Source organism: Cupressus sempervirens, chromosome 9 (genome assembly GCF_028749045.1).
Source record: "Cupressus sempervirens isolate cs-2001-9-10 chromosome 9, ASM2874904v1, whole genome shotgun sequence".
Lineage (NCBI taxonomy): Eukaryota > Viridiplantae > Streptophyta > Pinopsida > Cupressales > Cupressaceae > Cupressus > Cupressus sempervirens.
The window spans coordinates 385,796,254-385,807,651 of record NC_143126.1 but is presented as its reverse complement, the minus strand read 5'-3'; the positions used below and the strand labels follow the sequence as shown (position 1 = coordinate 385,807,651).

Here is an 11,398-nt window from a genome sequence, read left to right as displayed (position 1 = left end):
TTTGGATTAGTGGGCAAGCTATGGTTTAACTTTATATAATTAACATATGTGACTCAAAAAATAGTTAGTTTTATGTATTTCATAGATTCTTGAGGATCACATTATTGCATCAATTAATAACATATCCAAACATAAAATCATGGGTCTAGCCACAAAAAAAAATTAAAATAAAAGAATGGTTAACATATCACATACTTAAGTTTTTTTAAATCATTTCAGATATAAAGATAGAATATCTTTCCCCTTCTTTTTGCGGTTTTCTTTACTTAATAGTTTAGAAGCCCATAAGAAAAAGGAATCCAGACCCATTCTTCATGAAGGTCTGATCCTTCTTATTGAGGGATATTGTAAAAATAAGCGCATTGCCTCTACTCCCTCTAAGGACAAGAAGAAAGAACCCATTAAGAGTAAGAAGGCTGACCCTATTAAAGGTAAAGAAAATGCCCTAAATTTGAAACCCTTTGCCTCTCAAGTTCTTGAGGATGAGGAGTTTGAGATTGATAATTCGGAAAGCTATGAGAATTGGAAACCTGAGGATGAGGATGATACTGAAACTAGAGAGTTAAGTTCTAATTTGGATGGGTATCCAGAGACTGAAGATAATAATGAAAAAGGAAAAGAGGAAAATAATAGTGAAGGTAACTTTGAACAGAGTAAATCTAATAATGAGGGCAACCAGGTTATTTCTAGTGGGGGTAATAAAGGGGAAGATAACACTATTGGGAATCCTATTGAGAAGAATAAGGAGAACCATATGGCTAGTACTGCTTCTCTTGTTAAGGGGATAGAGGAAGAAAAAAGGAAGGACTCTACTCATCCTGAGGACTATGCCGAGGGTCAAAAGGAGGATCAAACGAAAATGGAGGATATTAATGATAATGTTTGCTCCCCCCCTCACGAGACTGCTGAAGATGATTGTGATGATATGCAGAGGGATACCATGCTTTCCTTCCTACATTCTGCTAAGGAGAAAGCTGACACCAGTCTCAAGGTTGATTCCTGGATCTACAATGAAATAATGGGTTTGAAGAAAAAGGTGGAAATTCTGCAACATAACTTGGATACTATCAATGCTAAACTTAGTCATATGGAAGGATAGATGGGAGACATCCCTAAAAAACTTAACAACTATGAGCAAAACCTCACAATGTTAATCAAGGAGAGTAGCAGTAAGATGGAATAGGTCACCTTGAGTATTTGGGCTGTCGCTGCTAGCTTGGGCAAAAGGGTGAATGAAGATATCATTTTGGCTAAGGGTCTGAGCAAAAGAACTAGGCAGAGCTCGAGGAAGAGTGCTATGAAAGCTGCTGCTACTATGGATGTTGTTTCCATTCAAGATACTACTTCTATTGGTAAGGAAGCAGCTAAATTTATCTTGGAGCTACAATAGTGGCATTGGGGTGGTTCTCTGGTTTGGTGCCTGTCTGGTATTGGTCGCTGGTTGGGGACTCTGGTCTTGGTTTCTGGTTTTTTTATATAGTTAAGACTATTTGTGGTTCCAGGTCCCTGTAAAACCTGGGTTAGTTTGTTTTTGGACTTTTCTAGTGGTTTTAGGTCCCTGTAAAACCTGATTTTGATACTGTTCTTCAGTTTGTTGCGGGTTTTTTCCTGGTTGGGATGTATTGCTTTATCTTTCTATTTTTTTGTTAAAGGGTTTCGGGGTCCCTTCAAAACTTTCTTTTACCCTAATCTAAAACATATCGCATACTTAAAGCAGTGTCGCCATTGCAAACCAGCATCTCCTTTAGGAATTATATAACAAACATGCATTTAATAGTCTTAAGAAAGAAATTCATTTGTAAAATCTTATGATATACTAGAGTTCAATGTTTGTGTAGTGCATCCTACCTAAAATAACACTATAAAGAAAGTAAGACCTTAAGAACAACTAGATGGGTAACTTTTTTAGACTGCATTGCTAATGGAAATTATTCTTCAACTATAAAATTGCTTATCTTGCTAGTAAATTTCTAATGTTCATGTTAAAAAGATGTAGTGAAGGTGCTTGCACATTGAAAAACAAGCCAACAAATTGTATTCTAGTTATCACTTATAGATGCACAATTATGGAGTGTTCATAGATGATATATCTTTTTAAAGAGTTATTTTGATGTGGTTTGACTACAAAAAACATGAGCCATTTAGTTAAAGGTAAATATAGACCTGGAAATATTTTCCTTTTGTGATTCTACACACAACAAATGTTGGCTAGGAACAAAAAGGTGAGTAGTAATGGGAGTACCAATAGGAAGAAGGGCATCCTTCGTTACACAAAAATCCTTCAACTCTCTCTTCAATTGAACTCTTTGTGACTTGAAAAAGCTCAACATAGGCTTTGTTAGCTACGTTCCTTTCTTCTGCCCTACCCTTATTTGTTATGCCCTAACAATAGGAAAACCAGGTTATAAATCCAATCTGATTCTTTAAACATATAAGGAGCTTGTTCTGCACTCCCAATAGTTGAAGCAATTGTAAATTTATTAAATCAACTTCGTTTCAAATTCTTTAATAGAAATCTAGTTCACATATTCTAGTTATGAAAAATGTACACTACCAATTCTGAAAGTCCTCATACATAGAAACAACTACGAGGAAAAATCCATAACCAAATCATGGAATAAAGATTCTAACTAGCAACTATATATAAAAATAAAAATTTCAATGAGGTACATTTTACTTGCAGTTTCTTGACAACCTTTATGGTTATGATTTTTTAGTGGGTATCAAACTATAAAGGAGTCTTATATTTTTAATTGCACTCTTCTCTTTAGAGCACTCTCCCATATATTGTACCTATGGGGATGTACATTTTGGCCCTACAATGGCAATAGGACCCCCTATCCTTCCTTACCCTACCCTATATTCAGTGGCAGTGGGCCCTATAAAATACCCTACCCCTACCCCTACAATTGATAGGATAGGATAAATCATATTTCCATTGTGGGGGACCCCTTCTCCCTACCTCCTAAAATTTATAGGACAAGATAGGCCCCCTAGCCTAGCCCCCTAGTCTAAAAGGACCCATTTTATGGGTGCATTACCAAAAAATAAATACATATCATAACATTCATTGCTCAGGGTATGCATTGAACACATGGTGTATGTATTGGATGTGGTATTGAAAAGGGTATTAGAGTAAACATGCTATGAACTGACTATTTTGAATTTGAACAATTGTTGTAAGCAAAAATTGCAAGCATAAGAATTTTTTAAAGAAAAATACAAATTGGAGTGAAGATGAAGGAATCTCAAAAGATTTTACTTTTAAGTCCTTTCTTGTCCATGGAAAGTATAATATCTAGCATATGAATTTATGATAGCATTTCCAGAGCACATTTTAGCATTTCTTATTGTGTGTCTTGGCTTGAGTGATGATGTTATCAAGCCAAAGGATGGTAATGGGAATTGTAGCCTCACATTTATCCCAAAGACCGATCATTATGCATTTAACAACTATGGCACTTTTTCTCTGTGACTCTATCCCAATGGCCCTTACTTGTGCCTTAGCTAGAAATATTACTCCTCCTTCCTCTTCATCCTGCCCATGAGTGCTTAATATTGAATATGCTGAGGGAGTGGCCAAACAAGCTCTAAACATGAGTGATTCTAGCAACAATGTAGAGTGCCAAAGATTTATATTTGATTGAGATTGTGATAACATCCAAAAAATATGAAACCATGTGATGAGTCCTCTGGATAATGCAGACATGGTACTTCGACTAGGTGAGCAACACCTCACATCTAAAAATGTTTTACAATATCATTGCTCATTTAAGGTGATTTTTATCACAACCCATTTATCCTAAACCTAAATAATTGGATATTTGTGTGACCATATAGCTCTCTTATTAAAACAATTAATGTTTGTTTGTTAAGAATTAAAAATAAATGAATAACTAAATGCATTATTAAAGATTCTATTTTGGATGGTGATTGTTACAAAAATCTAAATGGTAGACCACTAATCATTTCTATATTCTTCATGAATTTTGAGGGCATGGGGGTATGGGGGAAATATGTTATAACCATTTTTGCATGCACTCCCTCGGGTGCTAACTGGAAGTAGTAGGGAGAAGACTGTAAATCCTATCAAAAACTCCACTCATATAATGAAAGAGGAAATTAGTAGATATAAAAAGAAGTAGCAAAAAGATAGGGCAACGATCTTTGATGGGGTATATCTTAGAGCTCGTGTGAGTTATGGATGCAATTCTAGGTACTACAAGATTATGTTTTTGACACCTACAGTAAACTCTCTCACTAATCATTTCTATATTCTTTATGAATTTTGAGGGCATGGTGGTATGGGGGAAATATGTTATAACCATTTTTTCATGCACTCCCTCGGGTGCTAACTGGAAGTAGTAGGGAGAAGACTATAAATCCTATCAAAAACTCCACTCATATAATGAAAGAGGCAATTAGTAGATATAAAAAGAAGTAGCAAAAAGATAGGGCAACGATCTTTGATGGGGCATATCTTAGAGCTCGTGTGAGGTATGGATGCAATTCTAGGTACTACAAGATTGTGTTGTCGACACCTACAGTAAACTCTCTCACTTTTTGGAGATTGGATTCCATTTTGATTTTGTGGATCCATCTCAAGTGATGTTGAAACTTGTAGTATTGGCTAGTACAAAGTCATAAACTTGTGAATCACTCTAAGCATTCATCATGGAATCAAACTATTTTTTCTATTAGCTCCAAGTGGTTAGGTAAAATCTACCTCTCTCACTTTTGGATATTAGATTTTGTTTTGATTGTGTGGCTCCATCTTCAATGATGCTGAAACTTGTAGTGTTGGCTAGTACAAAGATGCCAACTAGTGAATCTCTCTAACCATTCATTTTGGGATCAAACCATCTATTTTTTTAGCTTTGAGTGACTGGGTAAACCCTAGTCCCATTCTCATCCTGTCCTATTGACCAATCAAATGTTCTTGGACATGCCAAATGCAATTGGCCCTAAGAGTCACTAAATGCCATAGGGCAGTGATCTTTGATAGGGTGTATCTCAAAGTTAATGTAATGTATGAATGCAATTCTGAGTGCTACAAGATCTTTTTGTTGACATCTACAATAACCTCTATAAATATTTGGAGATTGGATTCCATTTTGATTTTGTGGCCCCATCTCAAGAGATGATACAACTTGTAGTGTTGGCCACTACAAAATTTGCAACTAGTGAATCTCTCTAATTGTTTATCATGGAATTAAACTGTGTATTTTCTAAGCTCTGAGTGGCTAGGTAAACCTTATTCCCAAGCTCATCCCATCTTGATGCCCTCTTGAATGATCTCAAGCACGCTACACCAAATTGACCCTAAGAGTCATTAAATACCATAGAATAGTGAGATTTGATAGGGCATATCTCAAAGCTTGTGTGAGGTATGGATGAAATTCCTAGTGCTACAAGATCATGTTACTAAAACCTACAATAACTTTACTCACTTTTTGGAGATTAGATTCCATTTTGATTTATTTGCCCCATCTCTGGTGATGCTAAAACTTGTAGTGTTGGTTAGTACAAAGTCACCAATTAGTGAATTCCTCAAACTACTTATCATGGGATCAAACTATCTATCCCATTATATTTGAGTGGCCAGGACCCTAGTCCCAAGCTCATCCCATTGTGTTGATTGCTCAAACAGTCTTAGGAATGTTGAACATAATTGAACTTAAGAGTTACTAAATACCATAGGGTAGTGATCTTTGACGAGGCATATCTTGGAGCTTGTGTAAGGTATGGATTCAATTCTAAGTACTACATGATTATTTTGTCAACACCTACAATAACCTCTCTTTCCTTTTGTATATTGGATTCTATTTTGATTTTGCATCCCCATCTTAGGTGATGCTAAAACTTGTGGTGTTGGCCAGTACAAAGTCCCCAACTAGTGAATATCTCTGACTATTTATCATGGGATCAAATTATTTTCTCTATTATATCTGAGTGGCTAGTTAAACCCTAGTCATAAGCTCAACCTATCCTATTTATTGCTTGAATGATCTTAGGCACGCCAAACAAAATTGACCCTAAGAGTCACTAAATGCCATAGGGTAGAGATCTTTGATGGGGCATGTCTCAGAGATGTGCGAGGTATGGATGTAGTTTTGGGTGCTAAAAGATCATGTTGTTAACACCTACAATAACATATCTCAATTTTTAGAGATTGGATTCTATTTTGATTTTGTAGCCCCATCTTAGGTGATGCTAAAACTTGTAGTGTTGGCTAGTACAAAGTCACCAACTAGTGAATCTCTCTAACCATTCATCATGGGATCAAACTATATATTCCATTAGCTTTGAGTGGCTAGGTAAACCTAATCTCAATCTCTTCCCATCCCATTACTCACTCGAATGATCTTAGGCACACCAAAAAAAATTGTCCCTAAGAGTTACTAAATGCCATAGGATAGCAATATTTGATAGGGCATATCTCTGAGATCATATGAGACATGGATCTAATTTCTAGTACTATAGGATTATATTGTTGGCACCTACAATAACCTCTCTCTTTTTGGAGATTGGATTTCATTTTGATTTTGTGGCCCCATCTCTAGTGACGTTGAAACTTGTAGTATTAGCAAGTACAAAGTTGCCAATCAGTGAATCTCTCTAACCATTCATCATGAGATCAAAATATCTATTCTGTTAGCTTTGAGTGACTGAGTAAGCCATAGTCCCAAGCTCATCCCATACCATTGACCACTAAAATGATCTTGAGCATGTTGAATGAAATTAACACTAAGAGTCACTAAATGTCATAGGGAAAATATCTTTGATAGGACATATCTTAAAGCTCATGCAAGGTATGGATGTAATTTTGGGTGCTATAGGATCTTTTTGTTGACACCTACAATAACTAACCTATCTCTCTTTTTTGGAGATTGGATTTTGTTTTAATTTTGTGACCCCATCTTGGGTGATGCTGAAACTTTTAGTGTTGACTAGTACAAAGTTACCAACTAGTAAATCTCTCTAACCATTCGTTTTGTGATTGAGCTGTCTATTCCGTTAGCTCCAAGTGACTAGGTAAACCCTAGTCCCAATATTTTCTCATCTTGTTGACTTCTCAAATGTTCTTGGGCATGTTGAATGGAATTGACTCTAAGAGTTAGTAAATGCTATAAGGAAGGGATCTTTGATGGGGTGTATCTCAGAGCTCATGCATGGTATGGATGCAATTATTGGTGCTACAAGATCATGTTGTTGACACCTACAATAATTTTTCTCACTTATTTGAGATTGGATTCTATTTTGATTTTGCTGCCCCATCTCAAGTGATGCTGAAACTTGTAGTGTTGGCTAGTACAAAGTCACAAAATGGTGAATCTCTCTAACCATTCATCATGAGATCAAACTATCTATTTAGTTAGCTCTAATTGTCTACGTAAAACCCAGTCCCAAGACTGTCCCATCCTATTTGCTACTTGAATGATCTCAAACATGCTAAACAAAATTAACCCTAAGAGTAACTAAATGCCATAGAGTAGTGATATTTGATAGTTCATATCTCGAAGCTCATGTGAGGTATGGATGCAATTCTTAGTGCTATACAATCATGTTGCTGATACTTACAATAAGCTCTCTCTCTTTTTGGAGATTGGATTCCATTTTAATTTTGCGGCCCCAACCATTCATTGTGAGATCAAACTACATATTCTATTAGCTTCGACTGGCTAGGTAAACCCTAGTCCCAAGCTTTTCTTGTCCTATTGATAGCTTTAATGATCTTGGGCATGTCAAACATAATTAAACCTAAGAGTCACTAAATGACATAGGGAAACGATCTTTGATAGGGCATATCTTAGAGCTTTGCAAGGTATGGCTAGGTGCTACAGGATCATTTTGTTGACACCTACAATAAACTCTCTTTCTTTTTAGATATTAGATTTCATTTTGATTTTGTGGCCCCATCTTGGGTGATGTTGAAGCATGTAGTGTTGGCCAGTACAAAGTCGTCAACTAGTGAATTTCTCTAATCATTCATCATAGGATCAAACTATATACTCTATTATCTTTGCATGGTTAGCTAAACCCTAGTACCAAGATCATCTCATCCCATTGACTGCTTGAACAATCCTAGGCACACTGAATGAAATTGACTCTAAGAGTCACTAAATGCCATAGGGCATCAATCTTTGATGAGGCATATCGCAAAGATATGCGAAGTATGGATGTAGTTTTGGGTGCTACAAGATCATGTTGTCAACATCTACATTAAAATCTCTCTTTTTGGATATTGGTTTCCATTTTGATTTTGTGGCCCCATCTCAGGTGATGCTAAAACTTGTAGTGTTGGCCAATACAAAGTCCACAATTGGTGAATCTCTCTAACCACTCATTGTGGGATAAAACAATCTTTTTTGTTACCTTCAAGTGGATGAGTAAACCATAGTCACAAGTTCATCCAATCTCATTGCCCGCTCGAATGATCTCGGGCACACCAAGTAGAATTGATCCTAAGAGTCACTAAATGCCATAGGGTAGTGATATTTGATAGGGCATATTGTGAAGCTCATGTGAGGTATTGATGCAATATTCAATGTTACAAGATCATGTTGTTGACACATACAATAACCTCTTTCTCTTTTTGGATATTGGATTCCATTTTGATTTTGTGGGCCCATCTCTGGTGATGCTGAAACTTGTAGTGTTGGCTAGTACAAAGTCACAAATTGGTGAATCTCTCTAACTATTTTTCATGGGATCAAACTATCTTTTCTATTAGCCCTAGGTGGCTAGGTAAACCCTAGTTCCAAGCTCATCCCATCCTATTGACCGATCAAATGATCTTAGCAACACTAAATAGAATTGACCCTAAGAGTCACTAAATGCCATAGGGTAGCAATCTTTAATAAGGCATATCTCGGAGCTTGTGTGAGGTATGGATGCAATTCTGGGTGTTACAAGATCATGTTGTTGAAACCTATAATAAAAAACCTCTTTCACTTTTTGGAGATTGGATTTTTTTATTTTATGACCCTATCTCGGGTGATGCTGAAACTTATAGCATTGGCAAGTACAGAGTCACCAACTGGTGAATATCTCTAACCATTCATTTTGGGATCAAACACTCTATTCCATTAGCTCTAAGTGATTGGGTAAACCTTAGTCCTAAGCTCAACTCGTCCTATTGACTACATGAATGTTCTTAGGCACACCAAATAGAATTGACCCTAAGAGTCATTGAATGTCATAGTACAGGGATCTTTGACATGGCATATCTCAAAGCTCATGCAAGGTATGGATGCAATTTTGGGTGCTAATAGATTGTCTTGTCAATACACAACGAAGCAGGAAAAAATATTGTGAACTCAAAGAAAGACTAAAAAGACTAGTCGATGGTTATGACAATAATAATATTTTAGATTATATAAGAGGCATTGCTCATAATTTGACACTTTAATTGAAAATTTGAATAATTTTTTTTCTTACAAATATACTTGTAATTTATAAATTTTGTTTTCCTTTCTCTATAATCTTATGGGGTTATTTTGTCCATGGGCTATTTTGACTTCAAGTTATTTTAGATTGGGCTATTATGACCCTAGGTTATTTTGTCCTTGGGTTATTATGGCTGAGTTATTTTGTCCAAGGTTATTTTCGCCAGGTTATTATGTCCTGTAATTGTTCTTGCTTTTGAAACTAGTTTTTCCTATCTTACCAATTTTAAATTTTTGCATAGACCCATATTAGATTTCCTCAAGCTAGGAATACCTCTTACTCTTCTATTTTTTCTTATCTTGACTAGCTTATCAAAGTTCACATGACATAATCTTTGGTGCCATAACCAACTTTCTTCTACTTGAGAAATAAAACATGAACTTTCACTAAGATCGAGATAGAATAGATTACCTTTTGTTTTTTTTTCAAATCCAACCAAATTTCCTTTTCCATCCAACAATTTGGCCTTTCCATTCATAAATTCTATGTTGAATCCAATATTATTGTACTGTGCCACACTCAGTAGATTATGCTTTAGCCCTTCAACTCAATAAGTATTGTCACATTTAAGTTCATTGGTTAATGAGATACACCCTTTTCCTTTTATGCAAAAAGGTTCATTATTTTTGAGTCTCACACTACCACCATCATAATGTTCCATGTACTCAATTTTTTTTTTGCATCCAGTCATATGACGTGAGTAGCCACTATCAATAATCCATGTATCATTTTTGCTAATATGATAGATAAGTGTCATTTTATTTCCTTCATCATCAGATTCATCTTTTACAACAATATATACCATTTCATCTTCACTATTATTAGAATCTTTAGCCATAAAATAAGATTTCTTACCTTTGTCCTTGTAGTTCTTGTAGTTTTTAAATTCATTTTTGCCTTTGTACTTATTGTTTTTCTTTTCATCCTTGTCTTCTCTGTTTGGGCATCTTGCAACAATGTGACCAACTTCTTCACAAGAAAAACATATTAGAGGAATCTTACCTTTGTACTTTCCTCTACCTTTGGAATATTTCCTTGCAAGTAGGGCTTCAACAACTTCAAGATAACTATCTAAAATTTCTTCTTCTTCTTTACTTTTTGATTGATTGGATTTTGATTTCTTATCCTTTTTCTTGAGTGAAAGCTTGGCTTCAAATGTAGACTCAATACCTTTGGAACTAGGGACATAGTTATCATAGTTATCCAACTCAAAGTTATCAATCTTCTAACTAGAGCATATAAAGTTATTTTGATATTTGGATCACATCTCATCTCTTGAATAACAGACACTCTAATTGCATAGATAGGAAGAAGGGTTCTACATACCATTCTTACAACTGTTTTGTCATCAATGTCCCCTCTAGATGCTTTGATTGCAGTCACACTTAATTTAATTCTCTCAACATATTTTCAAATTTTTCATCTTCTCTCATCTTCATTTGATCAAATTTTCCTTTGAGACTTTTGGCTTTAGCTCTTCTTAAACTATCATCTCCTCCATAGATGTCTTTTAGTTTGATCCACATATCATAAGTAGTAGTATAATCTTTGACTTCATCAAATTCATCATAATTAAGAGTAGAAGCAATGTCAATCATCATGATATGATTTTCTTTTTCAGCAATTTCTTCAACTGATAATGTTCCACTAGGAGTCTTGTATTCACTATTAAGATATTTATAACCTGAATCATTGATATTTGCTAAACATAATTACACAAGTCCTTGCCATGCTACAATGGTGTCTTGATTCAACTTGGGAGTCTCTCTTCTATAAGACATCTTGGTCTTTAGCTTTGGTCCTTAAAACCTTCTCTACAAGCACTGGAAGCTCTGATACCAAATTTTTTAAATATAAGAGGAGTAACTAAGAGGGGAGGGGTGAATCAGTTACCACTGGGTGAAAGCACAAACTTGTGTCACCTTTTGTGATATATGGAGGGGTTACG

The 11,398-nt window shown here is 35.5% G+C and overlaps 1 pseudogene; it reads right to left on the bottom strand.

Moving 5' to 3' along the window:
* Positions 1-2,141: 2,141 nt before the first annotated feature.
* Positions 2,142-3,709, bottom strand: LOC149538881 (large ribosomal subunit protein uL3m-like; annotated as a pseudogene).
* Between the last annotated feature and the right edge of the window lie 7,689 nt (positions 3,710-11,398).